Source organism: Theropithecus gelada, chromosome 13 (assembly GCF_003255815.1).
Source record: "Theropithecus gelada isolate Dixy chromosome 13, Tgel_1.0, whole genome shotgun sequence".
Classification (NCBI taxonomy): Eukaryota; Metazoa; Chordata; class Mammalia; order Primates; family Cercopithecidae; genus Theropithecus; species Theropithecus gelada.
Genome location: NC_037681.1, coordinates 44,831,847 through 44,851,062, shown reverse-complemented (window position 1 = coordinate 44,851,062; position 19,216 = coordinate 44,831,847). Strand labels below are relative to the sequence as shown.

General features: G+C 39.9%; 1 protein-coding gene across 1 annotated transcript in view; it reads right to left on the bottom strand.

Moving 5' to 3' along the window:
- The window catches only part of NCOA1 (nuclear receptor coactivator 1), a 275,560-nt gene extending 256,544 nt beyond the window's left edge, over nt 1-19,016 (bottom strand). The window contains exon 1 of the mRNA XM_025354227.1: nt 18,760-19,016. The gene's annotated coding sequence lies outside the window, so the exon portion shown is untranslated. The remainder of the gene's footprint in view (nt 1-18,759) is intronic.
- Nucleotides 19,017-19,216: the final 200 nt, after the last annotated feature.

The window sequence follows — 19,216 nt, the reverse complement described above, 5'->3', positions numbered from 1 at the left end:
TACCCACTTTTACAGAGTTAGAAAAACAAAGTGATTATGAGCACAAGACTGGAGTCAAGCAGGGCTTGAATTCCCTGTTTCACTATTTCTTAGCAATGTGGCCTTGGACACTTTTAATCTTTCTGAACTGCAAAAATAAATACGATAATGTCTGGCTTACGGGATTGTTATAAAGATTAGACTACACAATGTACATAAAGCACTTAGCACATAATCTGGTACAAAACAAGCACTAAGTGAATGTAGCTGCTGCTGTCATTGTTGCTGATTTTGTTGATTATGCAAGATCCTACACAGAGGAGCCAAGACTGAAACCTAGATCTTCTTGAATCCACACAATATTGCTTCATTCTCAAATGGTCACACCAGGAGTCCTATTTGTACAAAGCAGACTCTATCATTTCCAGACAATGCCTCCCCGTTTTCTTCTAGACAAGATGGTGATCACTTTAGGATTTTAAGAAGCAAAAGCCAATAGTAATACCAACAACTGCTAACATCACAAGAGATAACCAGAGATTTTGTGTGTCTCACATACCATCTATAAAGGTGTCTTGTCCTCCCCCCACCAAAAAAATAAAACCTTTATCAAGCTTCTACATCAAACTATCAATTTACAGGATATATAGAGGGCAGAGCAACATGTTTAACCAAACTGCAATCCCAACTGTAGGAAATTCTACAAGACAACCACCCAAGTTCTTCAAAAGTAAATTACAAAGAAAAAAAAGGGGATGGGGGGAAGAAGGAATCTACAAATTTTAAAAAAGACTTGAGACATTTCATTCATTAAAATTATTTTAAATTCTCCCCCAAAAAAGGCAATATCAGCCCCATGCACATCTGCTTGGGGAAATGATTATGCTAATGACATAACCAGAATATTCAGGAATATTCTAGACTTTCGGACATTCCACTTTTTTTGTCATTGCAAATAAATTCATTAATGTTCTGGTTTGTAAAAGAAAGACAATAACAACACATACAGACTTTACTCTGCCTATTCTATAACCTAATATAGAAGTCTTATTCTGAAGAGTATTCTTAAAATGATGGGTTCACAAATTTTTTACATAAGCCCCCCTTTTCCTTCCCAAATCCACAAAAGATGGCTGGAGCAAAAGTCAAAGAAAAAAATGAGAATAAAAGTCAGAATTATAAAATGAAATTTTCACAGTTTTCTTTGTAATTAAAGCTTAAAAGAAAGCTAACACCATCAATAGGATTCGCTGTCAAAGGGAACCTTCCCAGAAGTAACCCATCTATGATATGACTTGAGATATCTTAATAAAAATTATAGCTCCTCCTTGTCAGGAGGAAGTAGCTAGCTTAAGGTAAATTAAATGAAAATTAATCTGAAATTTCAATATGAGCACATGCTACAATGAAATTACTTGCTTGTTTCCATATTACTCCAAACAGGATTTGAGACCGTTCACAGGGTGTATTAGAATTAAAAAGAAAGAAGAAATTGGGCATAGAGAAAATGAGGGAGGAAAATAAGATAAAGTCAGAGGTCAGTTTACCACACAAACCATATGCCATAAGGTCCTATACAGTTATAAGAGAAGGAACACACATTTGACTCTGAGTTCCCTTCCAAAGAGAGAAATAACCATCAGTTACAAAAGTCAAGATGACTGCATAATACAAGTGAACCAGCTGGTCAAAGGAAACACAGCTTTTCCTGGTACCGAGACCCGGAGAGAGAATTACTACCATAGATTCTAATGATGTTGATGAAGATGATAAAAAACAATAGATCTGAAATGTTTCCAACATAAAGAAATGATAAATGTTTGAGGTAATGGATATCCTAAATATCCCGATTTGATCATTATACATCATATGCATGTATCAAAATATCATAGGCACCCCATAACTATGTACTATTTATTTTAAACATTTTAAAAAAAAACAAAAAAAAACAGCAGCTCACCTTTACTGTATATGTTCTGGACCAGGCATGACCTAAGCATTTTGTACATATAAACTCACAAAATTCTCACAACCACTTTGTGGAGATAGATACTATTATCCCTATTTAATAGATGAAAAGGCTGAGGCGCCAAGAGGTTAAGTAATGCAACAACTAGGTAGTAGCAGAGACAGCCAGAATTCAAGCTTAGGAAATCTGGCTCCAGAGCCCATACTCCTAACACAGACCCTCATCCACAAAGCTGTCTCCCTTTGAATATAAGTATTTGCTTCCAGCTAAAGACAGTATTTGCCCATCACATATTAGCTCATTTTATGAGCTCATCTTAGTCCTCCAGATGAGCCACTAATAGTAACAGTAGTACTGTAATAGTAGTAACAACATCAACAAGGACACTGAGATAAAGGAGATAATATCCTCACAATAATTCTACAAGAGGAGTGCTAAATTTCATAAAGCTGTTTGTTTTAATAGCTCTCAATAAATGTTTATTGCATTACACCAAAGAACAACTCTGCAAAAGCAATTCTATCCCAGTCTAAAACAATGCAATCAACATACTCTCTGGTATTCTTGCCTAGTCCAGTAAAAACTGATTATTTCTAAAGCAATGGATTGAATGAGTTTTAAGCAGTTCTCAAAAAAATGCTGTTTCTAGGTTTTTTAATAAAAATCACGGGGCAGAGTATGTGGATACATACTTGCTAGAGTGAAGCTCTTCCATACTGCCAATTATAGGTACTATATATATTTCATAGTCAATCAAATGCAGTCAAGTGAATATTCTCTTACGATAATTAAGGAACATAACCACTAAAGATGCCTAAGTAGCCTGCCAACCCACCTCTCCACGGAGGTGAGCCAAGAAAGTAACGAGCCGAAATTACCCTCTGAAAATGATTCTGAATCTGCACCAATGGACAGTCAAATTGAGTCCCAAAGTTCTCTAGCCTTCAATGTCATCACAATGATTTTGACCCCAAAGTCCTCAAAGCAAGAGTTTCCCAGCATTCAGCTCAGCCATAAATCACCTGAATAAAGCAGCCATAGAGCGTCCAACTGAGACATGTACCCCCAGCTAACTAAATCATTAGCCAAAGAGAGAAAGAACTATCAGTTCCAAAAGTCATGATGACTACGTAATACAAGCGAACCAGCTAGTCAAAGGAAACACAGCTTTTCCTGGTAACGAGACCTGGAAAAAAATTTACTACATAGATTCTAATGATGATGATGATGATGCCAACAGGGGTCTGGATTAGCAAGGACTCTTTCAGTTACAAAAGACAGGAACACAATGCAAACCAGCACAAGCAAACTGGCAACTGATTAGTTCATTTAACTGGGAAATATTGGGTGGATCTAATATAGAGTGCAACTAGATCTAAAGGCTCCAATGGCTCCCAATGCTTATGCACTGAAGCATGTGACAGTGAGTGTGTGTGTGAGTGAGTCTGTCTGTCTCAGTCAGCTCTGCTTTACTCTGTATGTTGGCCTCATTCTTTCCTATGGCAGATGGGCTTCCTTCAAGGCACTCTCTATGTTAACTCAGCTTAGCAACTCCAACGGGATGAACCTGTCCTTCATCTAATATGTTTTTCAATCTCAAGGAAGGACTCAACCTACTTAGGTCGTCACATGGCCATCCGGCAGCAATCACTGTATCCAAGAGAATTAAGTGTTATGACAGACCAAGCCTGAGTCACATGCCCATCCTTTGGGCCAAAGGGAAGGATGCTATGACCTAAAAAAAATAAAAAAGAATGGGGGAAGGGGTGTTTACTACACAGTCTAAATTAACAGCTACCATAAAAAAAAGTCTTCAAGACAGAGACTTTCACTTTTTAACTCTATATACTTCCTTTTCTTTGAATTTGTTATTAAAATGTCATCATTTATTTTATATGGTTCATTATTCAACATTAAAAAGGAAAAAACAGTCAAGTGCAGTGACTCATGCCTGTAATCCCAGCACTTTGGGAGACCGAGGCGGGCAGATCACCTGACGTGGAGAGTTCAAGACCAGCCTGACCAACATGGAGAAACCCCGTCTTTATTAAAAATACAAAATGAACTGGGCATGGTGGTGCATGTCTGTAATCCCAGCTACTCGGGAGGCTGAGGCAGGAGAATCGCTTGAACCCAGGAGGCGGAGGATGCAGTGAGCCGAGGTTGCCCCACTGCACTCCAGCCTCGGCAACAAGAGCGAAACTCCGTCTCAAAAAAAAAAAAGAAAAAAGAAAAAAATATTGGAACATAGTCAGAAAGTCTAAGGTTTAAAAAGTTCAGGATTGATGACTTTAGGAATAAAACAGGGAAAAAACAAGCCTCATGGACAAATAAGGATCTAAGCTTCCTAGCAGTTCTGCACACTTGGCCAACACTGATAGTTGGCCAACTATTTTAACCACCACCCAATAGTCCTTAACAAACCAAGCATTAGAAAGGCAAACAAAAAATGGAGGAAAACCGGTTTTAATTAATTAGCAATATGTTGATAATGGGGGAAAATGACTTCTAAGGATACTAGAGAAATTTTGTGAACTCCTCAGACAGCAAAAGTCTCCAAAAGTATCTAAGCCCTTTACTCCCTCTATCATTTTTCTTTTCTTTTTTTTTTTTTTTTTTTTTTTGAGACGGAGTCTCGCTGTGTCTCCCAGGCTGGAGTGCAGTGGCGCGATCTCGGCTCACTGCAAGCTCCGCCCCCTGGGTTCACGCCATTCTCCCGCCTCAGCCTCCCAAGTAGCTGGGACTACAGGCGCCCGCTACCACGCCCGGCTAATTTTTTGTATTTTTAGTAGAGATGGGGTTTCACCGTGTTAGCCAGGATAGTCTCGATCTCCTGACCTCGTGATCCACCCGCCTCGGCCTCCCAAAGTGCTGGGATTACAGGCTTGAGCCACCGCGCCCGGCCCCTCTATCATTTTTCTTACCTGTAATCTTACCAGTTAAACCATATATGTAGGAAAGTCCTGGATCAGGTATACTGAAGTCAAATATTCACTTTCTGCTTCAAATATCCACTCTAAAGATGGTAGCAAACTAAAAAAATCCATAATACTTATCCCTAAAATAGACACACTAGTAAAATTTCTCCTTTAACTGTCCCAAAGGCTACCATTCAGTACTTGTAAGTTCTTTTCACAAATAAATTTAATAATAAAAATTTCATTTAGGTTGACACATAAAAGCAATTCCTCTTTTCTTCAATAACTCCAAGCAGGGTCTACCAATTTTGGTATTCATTGCTAAAGAAAATCAATTCTGCTATAGTAAGGCAAAATCATTTATTCCTCACCAAATATTCATGTTCTTACCCACACTTCCTAGCCCCTTAAGTAGTACCCTAGTACCCTGTGACTACTTTTAGCCGATAGCCTATAAGAAGAATTGATGTGAGTCACTTTAGGGCCAAAGCCACAGTAATCAAGGAGGCTTCATGTTCTAGATGGTACACCAAACCTACTTTATTAACTAAAAACGCTTTTTTCATGTTCCATGGGACTACGCCATAAGCAACATTCCAAAGCCCACAAATTGAAATCAAACCCACTTCCTCTAGAAAACCTACCCAGATCATACTAGGCTTCTAGTATCATCGGTAACAAACATGTATGTATACTGTGGGTAGAGCATTATGAAAGCACTGTGGTACAAACTAGTACAATAAATAGTCTCTATCCACTATAATTTACAACCTGGAAGGAAAGGATACACGTAAAAACAGAGACAAGTAGCCAGGTGCAGTGGCTCACGCCTGTAATCCCAGTACTTTGGGAGGCCGAGGCAGGCAGATCACCTGAGGTGAGGAGTTCAAGACCAGCCTGGCCAACATGGCGAAACACTATCTCTACTAAAAACATAAAAATTAGCTGTGTGTGGTGGTGCACATCTGAAATCCCAGCTACTTGGGAGGCTGAGACAGGAGAATTGCTTGAACCCAGGAGGCGGAGGTTGCAGTGAGCCAAGATCATGCCACTACATCCAGCCCCAGCGACAGAGCAACACTCCGTCTTAAAAAAAAAAAAAAATACAGAGACAAGTATACGTGATAATAAATTTCAAGTGAGTGAAAAAATAGTTAAGTGCTAGATAAGTTTCCATATATCTCAGTTAAAAACTAAGCCATATACTCTCATGTGACATATTTCATATTGCTGTATATTATTTTTAAATTCATGTATGATTTATAGCAAATGAGACTCCCTTAGAGGGGTTATAATCTCCTTGAAAGGCAAGAATCCTAAAATATAATTACTTTATGGTGCCCCATATTATCAAACAACAGATATGCAATTAAAATTTGTATTTTATTGTGAAGACTGTGTTGAAAAATTAAAACAGAAATGTAGCAATCCTCAATACATGAGGATTTTGTGTTTCCATCACTGTAAAGAAGACAGAGGAAAGAACCCAAGTTTTTCTGTCACCCGGGACAGGTAGCGCTCTACACTGGAGAACAATGACTCACCAGGCTACTCCAGACTTCTGAGCATATCCCTTTACAGCCAACTTCTTATGTTGTGGAACAACAAGTTCTCCAAGCAATATCAGATTTCCAATTCAATTCCCTAAATACCCTGAAACTAGTCAAGAAAATCCCTAGTTTATCTGCGAGTATTCCAGGAACACGCACATGCATGCACACATGCACACATTCACACCCACAAAAAGTCTATTTCTCTAAGTATATTCATAAGTAGCATTATGATTTAATCAATATGACTTGGCAAATATTGTAATATCTATGTGTGTAAGACAATGCAGAGGACAAAATATAAAACATAATCCCCATTTGCCATTCTCACACCCTAATATAGGAGACAGGACACACAAAAACAAAAAATTTCATAAGGTACAAGGTTGTACATGTGAAGTATTAAGTGAATAACAAGGAAAATAAATACTGAGAGTTCACAGAAGGAATTGATTACTTTTAAATTTTATGGTCTGAACACTTAATAAGCAAGGTGAAATCTGAGTTGAGCTGTAAAGGATAGGTAGAATTTCAAGAGGCATAGACTAGATTAAGGGAGAACATTCCTTGGAAAATAACATATAAAGAAGTAGAAAGAGAAAAGCTCAAGAGATGTTTAGAGGACAAAAAACTGACAATTTTATTTCAAAACACAATTTATTGGGGCAGACTAGTGGGAAATGAACCCAGGAAAGAAAGTTGGTGCCAGACACTGGAAAGCTTTAAATGCCAGGCTAAGGAACAACTTTATCTTGACAGTAATGAGGAACCACTGAAGGTTTTTTTGAGCAAAACAGTACCATTAAAGTAAAAATTAGGATAATCATTCCAAATCAAAATTTGGGACATACACGAAGAAGGAACTCACTGGGGAGTGGGACCACTTTGCTTGACCAATTAATTGTTTGACCAATAATTAAGCCCCAAAAGAAAAAAAAGAATAATAATTAAGCCTGAATTAGAATGGTATCAGTGAGGAGAAAAGAGCCTACAGAACTTGCAAAGTGTTTTTAGCATATGTCAAATCAGACCCAAAGAATTCTAGAAAGCTGAAATTCAGATGCTAAAGATAGGTCAAAAGCACAACAACTGTGAATCCCAGCCTACCCAGCAGGGATACTTGAAGCAAAGTGAATTGAAACTGGGCTCTTTATATATTCCTGTCTCTACAGCCATACAATAGGGCCACTCTTTTTAATTGGGGGTTAAGGTGATACAGATGGAAAATAACATATATAAAAGCAGCCAAGGGATGGAGGGCCAGGTAGTTGTGCAATAAACAGACAGAATTCAAACACCTGTAAAAGCCAAAGGCACTGCAATCACATCTATTGCAAAGTGGAAAAACAGACTGCACATCTAGTCATACGGTGGGCTTGAGTAATGACATCAGATATATCCATCAAACTTGGCAAGAGGGTACAACTGGATGAATAGAGTTACTGAGGTCCCACTCCTCAAAAGCAGAGATCCTAAACCATTGGGGGAGGTCATGGACCCTTTCAGGAATTTGGTGAAAGCTCTAGATCCTCTCCCCAGATAAATATATAGACTCACAAAATTTTACATACAATTTCAAAGTGCTTACAGATCCCCTAAAGCCTATCCAGGGGCTCTTATTCTATGAACCCCAGGTTAAGAATTTTTGGTATAGAATCATGATAGCCATTTTTATGACATATCTCATGGTTTAAAAGTTTCTAAATAAGAAGCCATTATACTTATTTATAATTTATATATACTGCACACCAAATCAATAAATTTGTGTACATATAGCATACACAAAAATGGAAATTAAAAAGAATATTTATTATAGCAAGTAAACAAATTTTTAAACATTTACTTTTCTTATTGATGGCACAAAAACTCTGTGCTTTTCCCAATATTGTTATTAATAAACACCATTCACTACTTTTTGTGACAGCAATGTAAATGAACATGGTTTGTTATTTTTATATCTTGCTTTCATACTTTGTAATATAGCAACTTGAAGGTCTGGTTCTAAATTCAGTTCATTTTTATGAGATATAACTTTTATTTGGTTTTAATGGTTATCATAGCTGAAAAATGTTACCTCACAAAGATGAATAAAACCAAAAGAAGAACTCCATTACTGGGTGCACTGAATAAAACATGATATTCAATTTCCAATCCCATTCACCATTTAAGCAAAGGTTTTTGCCAAAATTCAGCTAGTGCATTTCCATATCTTCTGATGGCCATCAGTTGTTCTTATAAACTAATCAGATGGTATTGCCTTTTTGTGTTTTCAGCAGATGGGCTCAAAACCACTAAACACCTCTTTTACAAGATTTTTATACAGGTTAGAAAATTCTGTTTCCAAGTTCAAGTATACATACACAAAAAGCTCTTAAGGTAACACACATAATTTTCAGCAATTAAATTCCATAATAGAAATAATTCTAAATATCCATTTTCAATATCCTTTCTCTACAGCATTAAATTTTTTGTTGTTGTTCTGAAAGATAGATACTTTTTGAATCACTGTTAAGAACTTATCCTATTTATCTCAAAGGGGCAGATTAAGTGTGTTTGCTAGGTAACATACCACGTATAGCCACGTTTCACAGAAGGTGGTAACAAACTTGGGACATTCGTCTTTTTGTGAAAAAATACTGAGTAAGTCATCTTTAAATTAGATCATTCTTAACTCCTCTGCCACAAGGTGACCAGTTAATCTCTATGAAATAGTATAAAAAAGATCTGCGTAAGTGATCTCTACTGCAATACAAAATAGTGTTAATAGTCTACTATTTAAAATAATAAACCTAAAATCCAGTTACCCAAGCCCCTGTAAACTACAAACCACCACAACAGACTGAAAGAGAAGAAACATCCTCATAGACCTCTAGTATTTCTTCCATTTCGCAGATAATTTAATGTTAAGAAGCTACTGGCGGGGCGTGGTGGCTCCCACCTGTAATTCCAGCACTTTGGGAGGCCAAGGCGGGCAGATCACCTGAGGTCGGAAGTTCGAGACCAGCTTGACCAACATGAAGAAACCACATCTCTACTAAAAATACAAAATTAGCCAGGCATGGTGGCACATGCCTGGGCGACAAAAGCAAAACTCCACCTCAAAAAAAAAAAAAGAAAAGAAAAGAAAAGAAAAGAAAAAAAGAAACTACTGTGCTAAAAGTGCCTGGGGTCCCAGGAGTGAAGGCTCTTTAACAGCCTACCCAGCAGGGATACTTGAAGGGATACTTCCAACCAATTTCTGCTGTATGCTATCAAAGTTTCAAAGGACCTATCTTTAAAGGTACCCCAATTACACTGTATCATCTCTGATTTACTACCAGTTTGGCAAAAGACACACCACAGCACATTCAGTGACACTAGTTGTCTTCAACACTGTTCCCTTCGTGTAATGAGTAACATAGGCTAGGGGCATCAGTCAAATAACAGACAGGGCTGGAACAAGGTCCAAGACTCTTCATGACACATCCTGCCTTAAATTCTTTTTGGAACATGGCAAGGCATAAATAAATCAGTAAAACAAATCATGAACTATAAATGAGAGCCAGGGGCTTCCAACTTATATGACCAATCTCATTTATATAATCAGATACACTTATATTTATACAGAGACAATTTTACACTGAACAAACAAGTCCACTCCATCATCTTAAAGAATGCCAAGTGATAACACACTGTTTAAAAGGCCGGCTGTGGTGGCTTAAGCCTGTAATCCCAGCACTTTGGGAGGCCGAGGCGGGTGGATCATGAGGTCAGGAGTTCGAGACCAGCCTGGCCAACATAGTGAAAGCCCGTCTCTACTAAAAATACAAAAATTAGCCAGGCGTGGTGGCAGGCGCCTGTAATCTCAGCTACTCGGGAGGCTGAGGCAGGAGAATCACTTGAATCTGGAAGGCAGAGGTTGCAGTGAGCAGAGATTGCGCAACTGCACTCCAACCGGGGTGGCAGAGAGACTCCATCTCAAAAAGAAAAAAAAAGAATACTTACTGCTTAAAAAAAAACAGTCTGGCCGGGCGCGGTGGCTCAAGCCTGTAATCCCAGCACTTTGGGAGGCCGAGGCGGGTGGATCATGAGGTCAGGAGATCGAGACCATCCTGGCTAACATGGTGAAACCCCGTCTCTACTAAAAATACAAAAAACTAGCCGGGCGTGGTGCGGGCGCCTGTAGTCCCAGCTACTCGGAGGCTGAGGCAGGAGAATGGCGTGAACCTGGGAGGCGGAGCTTGCAGTGAGCCGAGATCGCGCCACTGCACTCCAGCCTGGGTGACACAGCGCGAGACTCCGTCTCAAAAAAAAAAAAAAAAAAAAAAAAACAGTCTGTGGTATGAAACAGAAGATAAAATGGAAAAGAAGTACACGAAGAACAATATAAAGGACATCTAGAGGGGATGAAATTAGACCTGATAAACAAAGGGCCATAGAACGAGGCTGGAGGAATCTTGGAATAATGCAATCCTGGTTGGTCCAAAATTCATCTATATATTTAATAAACTCAAATCAGCATCTAAGAACCACTGGGAGGTTAAAATACTTTTTTAAAGTTGATGGCAGGATTTGCCTTATCAGTAACAATATATAAACCAGTAAGGAACTGTCACATATTAAATAGATGTATCTCTTTTTGGAATAAATAATGCAGAATCAGAGAAAAGGGAGTATAGAAACAGCACATCAAAATGTAGACTTCAAAATAGTGGGGAATTATTAAAACGAATACGTTAATAAATCATGTTGGATCAACTGGCTAACTCTTGGGCAAGTATCATGTAATATGCATATCTCACATCACATGTAGGTTAAGGCATAATTCATAATCAAAAGTAAAAAATAAAAAAGTTAATTCAAAAAAATATAAGGCAGTGAAAAAGATTTTGTACTAACTTCTATTCAAAAAAAAAAAAACTCCTGGCTAACACGGTGAAACCCCGTCTCTACTAAAAAATACAAAAAACTAGCCGGGCGAGGTGGTGGGCGCCTGTAGTCCCAGCTACTCGGGAGGCTGAGGCAGGAGAATGGCGTAAACCCGGGAGGCGGAGCTTGCAGTGAGCTGAGATCCGGTCACTGCACTCCAGCCTGGGCGACAGAGCGAGACTCCGTCTCAAAAAAAAAAAAAAAAAAAAAAAACATATAATCTGTATTTAAATATACATAAAAATGAGTGAATAAGTTCCCAGTGTGGGTAAGCCTTACATATGGAATCATTTCAAAAACCAAAAATATAAAATTTGGGGTATAAAACCTGCCAAGAAAAGATCCACGTAAATTGGGAAAATTGACATTTCTCATTTTCATCCATATCTACATACTTACTACATACTGCTCCCCACCACCTCCCTCCATTAAAATCCACCAATGTTTTGTTACTACACCTAGACGATATGCTTCCCTCTCCCACTTCAGTTGATGCCACACTCCTTGCACTTTCCCCTGCATTACTTCCTGTCTTTTCATCTTTGCTATTTAATCTTCCTGAATATACTGTTCTCCTTGTCCCTATTCTTAAAGAAATAATCCCCTGCCCTCAATGCTTTTGTCTACCACCAAGCCCTCCATAAAACTTGCCCTGATCTTTCTCAAATGAAAATACAATAATCACTCCCTCTCCCTGAATGTTCAAAGTACTGTTTCAGGACCTGTCTCACAGCACTCATCACATTCAATTAGTAGTATAGGTATTTGTATGTTTGTCTTATCACCTCTCTCAGGTCATAATCTCCTTAAGAACAGGATCTATATCTTATCGGTTAATTTCCCAATAACCGCTATCTTTTTACAGCACACTACCTTGAACAAAGTATGTACTCATATAACTATGTCTTGAACGAATGATTGAGTAGCTACTTAAAAATTCAATTACAGACTACCTGTACCATTTAGGATAGAGAGGGAGGTATTAGACATTGCAGAGTAACTTTTTATTTCTTCCAAACAAATTCACCAAAGTAAAGTCAATATTACACATACAGATGTTTTCAAAACTCAAGGACATTTCATCCTTCAACTATCTGGTCAAATACGATGTGATATGTTTATATACATACATATACTCACAATAGAATATCTTCTGTTAACTAATCAAATCTATGCTTGATAATAAAAGTATGTAAATGTTTTAACCACATAGGCAAACTGAAATTTTAAGATAAAATCAACCATTCAAATTACAACTGGAATCACAGAGAATGACCAAGCAATTTGTTCCAAAAAAACAAAAACAAAACCAAAGCACGCTAAGCTTTAGCTATTTAAATACCAACAAAACTTGAGAGGCAGAATTTTATGGCTAAGAATCCAAAACCAACCAAAGATAAGCTTACCTGGGTAAAAGCACCAAAGAATCAACATTACTGAAGTACAAAGGTGAGACCAGAAACAGCACAAGAATCTCTTTTTTTTTTTTTAAGATAGAGTCTCCCTCTGTCACCCAGGCTGGAGTGTAGTGGCGCGATCTCGGCTCACTGCAACCTCTGCCTCCCTGATTCAAGCAATTCTTCTGCCTCAGCTTTCTGAGTAGCCGGGACTACAGGCTTGCGCCACCACACCGCGCTAAGTTTTGTATTTTTAGTAGAAACGGGGTGTCACCATATTGGCCAGGTCTCGAACTCCTGACCTCATGATCTGCCTGCCTCAGTCTCGGAAAGTGCTGGGATAGCAGACGTGAGCCACCACGCCCGGTCCACAAGAATCTTAAAGTGACATTTTCATTAAGTAACTGGTATGTATGCCTCCCGGGTTATCAGAAAGGAATGAGACTGCAGGAGTCTCCACAACACATGTATTCAAGAGAAAGAAAGTTCAGAAAGAAAAAAAAAAGTATAATGTGGCCAAGTGTGATGAACACGCTTGAAGAGAAGTCAACTGAAAGGTATGAATATGATTTCCACTCAGTAGGCTTGAACTCAAATGTCATCCCTAACACCTACAAGCTGTGCAATCTTACGTCAGCCACTTAACTTCCCTGAGCCTTGTTTCCTCATGTATGAAATGTAATATGTAGAGCTAGCACAGTACCTGGCTCAGAGACAATATTCAGTAAATACTTGCTGACTGTGAATGAGGGCCTTACAAGAAAAGCAGACATTTTTCTGCAGATATTTTTGTAGTTTTTGAGAGAATGGTCTTAATTAATTCCTGATTAATACCTTCTTACAATATTTTAGAGTCAAATTTCGGTCAAAAAAAAAAACTCCTCCCTTCCTCCTAGCTTACACATTACTCAAAAGCTTACAAGAATTCTTATAATTTAAAATCTCTTTGTGATATTTTAACTTTCTTTTTTTTTTTTTTTTTTTTTTTGAGACGGAGTCTCGCTCTGTCGCCCAGGCTGGAGTGCAGTGGCCGGATCTCAGCTCACTGCAAGCTCCGCCTCCCGGGTTTACGCCATTCTCCTGCCTCAGCCTCCCGAGTAGCTGGGACTACAGGCGCCGGCCACCGCGCCCGGCTAGTTTTTTGTATTTTTTTAGTAGAGACGGGGTTTCACCGCGTTAGCCAGGATGGTCTCGATCTCCTGACCTCGTGATCTGCCCGTCTCGGCCTCCCAAAGTGCTGGGATTACAGGCTTGAGCCACCGCGCCCGGCCCGATATTTTAACTTTCAATACAAAAAGTAACTCTCATAAAGAAACCCCATTCCCAACTGCATCTGCATGGACTTAGTCTGCTCAGCTGTAACATTAAGAAGGCCGTCCTAAATGATCATTTAAGGTTCTTTTACTCTAAATGTTGTAGTTCACGGCATCTCAAGCATTTTCCAATCTGTTTAGGAAAACCAATCAACATACACTAAAAAGAGAATCTCTCTCAAAAGAAGGAGCGAGAAAGAGAAGTTTATTATATAGAACAGAATAACTAATGCTAAGGGAGTGATAAAAATCAAGCTTTCTTGAAAACATACCAGCTTTGATGCTGTTTTTGAAGGTCACGAGAACATAAAGGAAATCCAATTTAAATGAAGAAAATGGAACATGTAAAAGCAAAGACACAAGATATCTATGATTATCATAATACTTTCTTCATTGTTTAACACTTTACAGTTTGCGAAGCATTTCTGCATATGCCATCTACAGCAAATTTTCTGGAATGGGAAATGAAAGAATCAGTTTAAATGATTTACATTTGATAAATTTGCCCACAGAAAGTCTCCTCTGAAAACAATAACATTAAAAAAAAATTTTTTTTTAGAAGGGAATTTCTTCAGCATTTATGTGTAGGATAAATTAGAGAGGTAAATGCATGCAAGCAAACAGCTGTAAACCTACAAATCATAGAATTTTAAAACAAGAAGAAATGTGAAATTAGACCAATATGCTCATTTAATGATAAAGAAACTCAGGCCCACAGAGTCAATGTGACTCCTATTACTCCATGTGCAAATGACAGGAGGACCAGATTGCAGAACCAGAAATAAAGGAAAAAATTTGAGAAATTACAAAGAAAAGAATGCGAGAATCTGGTGATGAATTCGCTAATGAAACACCCATTTGTTAGCTAGTCATTAATGTCTATGTGCCAATCACATGCTAAACATATTTAATAATTTATTTTAAAGATTACAAAATGAGGACAAGTACATTACTTCAATTTTAAATATAAAAACTGAAGTTTAGTGTGGTTATAGCTCAAGGCTACATCAACCTAAGTATCTGGAAGAGCTAGACACCTCTGTCTGTCTGAAGTCAGCGCTCCATTTCTAAAAGATGCTTTAAAATTGCTTCACAATTATAAGCTGAAAGGGCAAAAATGAAGCATCACTCTGGAAAAACTGGATAATCCAGTGCAATTAGAATTCTGGTCCTGATAATGGCTGCATTTTGCTTCTGTGCTTGCACCTATTTTTATGAGTCTGGCCTGTCTGTGCCTAATGGTCAGGTCAGGGCTACTCAGTAAAACCAAACATCCCTGCCCTCCACACACTAAAACACACTCTCGGGGAGCGGTAAGAACAAAATATATCTAAGATGAGGGTGAGTCTTCCATAACTCCTCGAGTGACTAGAGCTTCTATTTTGGCATAAGCTACTTATCGTTTAAATATGATAACCATACTAAGCTTTTCTAAAAGCCTATCACTCCAAGGAGCCTCAAAAATTCAGTGTTGCAGATGGGGTTATGGGGAAAGAAGCACGGATATAACTCACTTTACTTAAACTTATCGAATTGGACTTATATGTTGGTATCAGTGTTTTATAATAATTTCCCTTATTCAGCCACGTATCCTGCAGAAATACATAATAATCATTTCTATACATTAATCCAAATACTACATGACCACAAACCATTTTCCAGGACTAAGCTATAAAAAAAGCAAGCAAGAATGGTACCTAGTTGCCACGAGGCCATTTTATGACCTCTGACATCAAATGTTGAAAGGCGCAAGGTCTAACTAAAATATAAAGAAAAGGGAAGGTTTTAAATGACTAGACCTCATCTTCAATGTTAAGAATAGAACATGAGGCCTGTCCTTAGTTGCCAATCGCCAACGGCTAAACTACTGGCTAATCTGGGAAAGCAGCAATTTTAAAAAGTCCTTTCCTACAGTCTAGTCTTCCCAAATGGGTAGGAAAGTTATCTAAGATAGGGAGAAATGTATACGGTTCTGCGGCCCAGATCAGATACAGTGTTCTGACATCCACCTCCTGAGACACATGGTTTTCACCGGAGCCCACACCCACCACAGCATTCAATATTTGCAAGTAATGCAAAATGGAACCCTCCAAAACATTTTTGGACCTCTGCCAGGAGGTCCTCTGAGAATCTCTGTTATAATCATATTTAGAAGGCAAAAACCACTGCCAAAACAATCATGAGCATCACCGGGATCTCCTATGCGCCATGACTTAGATTCTACTCCGTGTTGTGCGCTAGTATTGACCTCCCACACCTGCCCTAAAATGAAAACGATGTTAAGCCACATGGCTTAAGGCCAACCAACTTTGTAAGACATGCAACATAACATTCAAACAATGTGGAGTCCTTGGGAGACACAGAAAAAAGACAAACTAAAGTACAGAACAGAGGTAGTATCGAAGAGAAGGTATATGAAATTGATGACAACCAAACAGGGAGAACGAAAACGGCCTTGAAAAACAATTATAAATCACAGTCTGGTATACAGATTCCCGATACAGATAATAGGGAAAAGAATTTCGGCTGGGCGCGGTGGCTCATGCCTGTAATCCCAGCTCTCAGGGAGGCAGAGGCGGGAGGATAGCTTGAGCCCAGGAGTTCGAGACCTGCCTGGGTAATATAGCGAGACCCCGTTCTCCACAAAAAGGAAAAAAAAAAAAAGAATTTCAAGAAATGCCCAATACCCCCTCTCCAACCACTCGACCTTTCAGCACCTCTCTACCACCCTCATCACTTACTCAACATTTAGTCCTAGTGAAGACCGCTCACTGGATTAGCAGGATCAAGAGGACATGCACAGAACATTCCATTCTGAGAACAACATCTTTAAATTATTTAGGCTTGTTTACCACCCTTCCCTATAGAGTAAAAGCATATGTTGCCAGCACTTTCACAATATACACCAGTTAGCACCATAGCAACCCAATCTTCTGCCCACCAAAAGATTAACACATAAGTAGAAAACAGGAAATTCAACAAAAATTAAAGTTTGACCTTAGACTCCCTCAACAGTTAAATGTCTTAAGCAGGAGCAGTGTCTTTCCATCACACCCACTTCATGCTACCCTTACAGCTTCCTGGCATAAGCAAGTTCTTGGGATTATACAAACTGCTGCTTCTGTTTCCAGCCCAGATTTCTAGAAATGAAACCCTGGAATTGAGGGAGAAACAAAAACAAATGTTCGCAGAAAGAGGGAGGAAAAAGCAATGTCTATATAATCGTAGTTTAAGTGAAACAATCACCATTCGCTACATCAAGCGCTTCCCCCCCCCACCCCCCCAGTAAAACCACTGCAGATCTAAAACACTCCCTTGGTTTAAACCACACAAAAAGCCATTCAATAGGCACAATCCTACAGGTTTTCTGAGAGAAATAAGGAAGAGATCAAGTATAAGCTATGTAAAATTCACGCTCTGCACCTTATAAAGCAAACCTCAATGCTGTTAAATAACCAGTAGAAAACATCTACAAAAATCAAACTAAACACCTGTTCTTACAAGCAGCAGTCCTCTATTTTCTCTCTAAACCATGTATTCCCAACTCAGACCCTCTTTGTGACCCACTGTTCCCAAAGCATCGAGTCTGAAGAAGAAACAGAGAGAAAACATTTCGGACATTCGTTCACAAAACCAAATTAGACCTTTCCACAAAGTACAGGAGATAAAACAGAAACACTTCCATTTTATCTAATTTATGGCAAATAGTTCAAGGAATGACTATTTGTTAAGCTGAATCAAACCCCACTGCTACCTTTAACCCAAAACTATTTCTAGTTCAAGAGCCAAGAGACCCAAGCAAATAATACTTTCTTTTCACATTATTCTCAACATGAAGAAATCCGACCCCCTTCCTACAACATCATAGCTTCTGTGAAACAAGCTGAGGCCCCTCTGGTCAACTTTTGTTGTTATTGTTGTTGTTGTTTTGTTTGCTTTTTTTTTTTGAGACTAGCCTCCAACCAATTTCAAAAGAGGAGACAAACCTCAAACAAATTTAACCCTTGAGATCCACCCCTCAACTGTACCATATAATCTACGCTTCACGGCAGTAATGTTTTAAGCAGACACTTGATTTCTTAATCACTGAAATGTAAGCACCAGCCCTCACAAATCATCGCCACAGAGATTCCTCTTGGCATCCACAGAGGGTGCTGGGGCTGCAAGTCACTCAAGAACCCTTCACTTACCAACATCACACTCGACATTAAAAATTCACCCTCTCCGAAGAAAAAATGTCACCTTCTCCACAAGGACACCTGCCTGTTCAACACCTCTACAAGAAATGAGGAGGGCCAAGCATGAGAGGCTAACAGACCCTCCAGCTTAAAAGTTTTCCTTCCCAGGAAACTCTCCGGCCACAACACCGTGGCCTGTCCTTGTCACACACACACAGGCTGTATTGTCAACCCCTCCGTCTTCCTCTAACGTCGTCAGACTGGGCAGTGTCTACCCATGGGGGTAACTGCTTTTAAAAAAATTAAAAAGCAGCCACCACAGCTGGGTAGTAAGGACTGGAGACCCTGGTGTCCGATTTCTTCAGGTCTTTTCCAAGGGACTAGAGAGCGGCCTGAATTCTGTCACTGCCCACTAACCAACCCCACCTCCCAATCGCCCCTCGTCAACATGTTTGCTTCCCTTCCTCGGCCCTTTCGGCTGAATCCCAGGAAGGGGACCAAACGCCGGCCGCGACAGGAACATGTCCAGTGTTCATCCCATGTCTACCTCTGAAACCCCTTCTCGGGAGAAGGGGCGAGCAAGCGCGCCGGGGTCAAACCCGAGCGCCGTCGAGGGCTGCGCTGACGGAGAGGGACGCCGCGGTCGCCCCCATTTCGCGGTCCGGGCAGGCGAGACTCCGAGAGGTGAGCGGGCTGGCCAAGGTCACGGCGTCGTCGGGGCCGAGGGGCGCCCGCGCCGACTTCCGGCTCCCCCTCTCGGCGACGACCCGGGGCGCCCGCTCCCCACGCCGGGCAGGCGGCCGCGCAGCTCGCGCCCCCTCCGCGGATGCTCGCCCTCTCCGCGCTAACTAGGGCAACTGGAAAAGAGGCGGAGAGAAGTCGCTGCTGCAGCGATTTCCCTCGGCAGGGAGCAGCCCCCAGCTGGTGCCCGTGACAGCTGCGACCTCCGCCCCCTCCAGCCGCGCGGGGCCGCGAGGGGAACTCGGGGAAGTGGGAGGGGGATG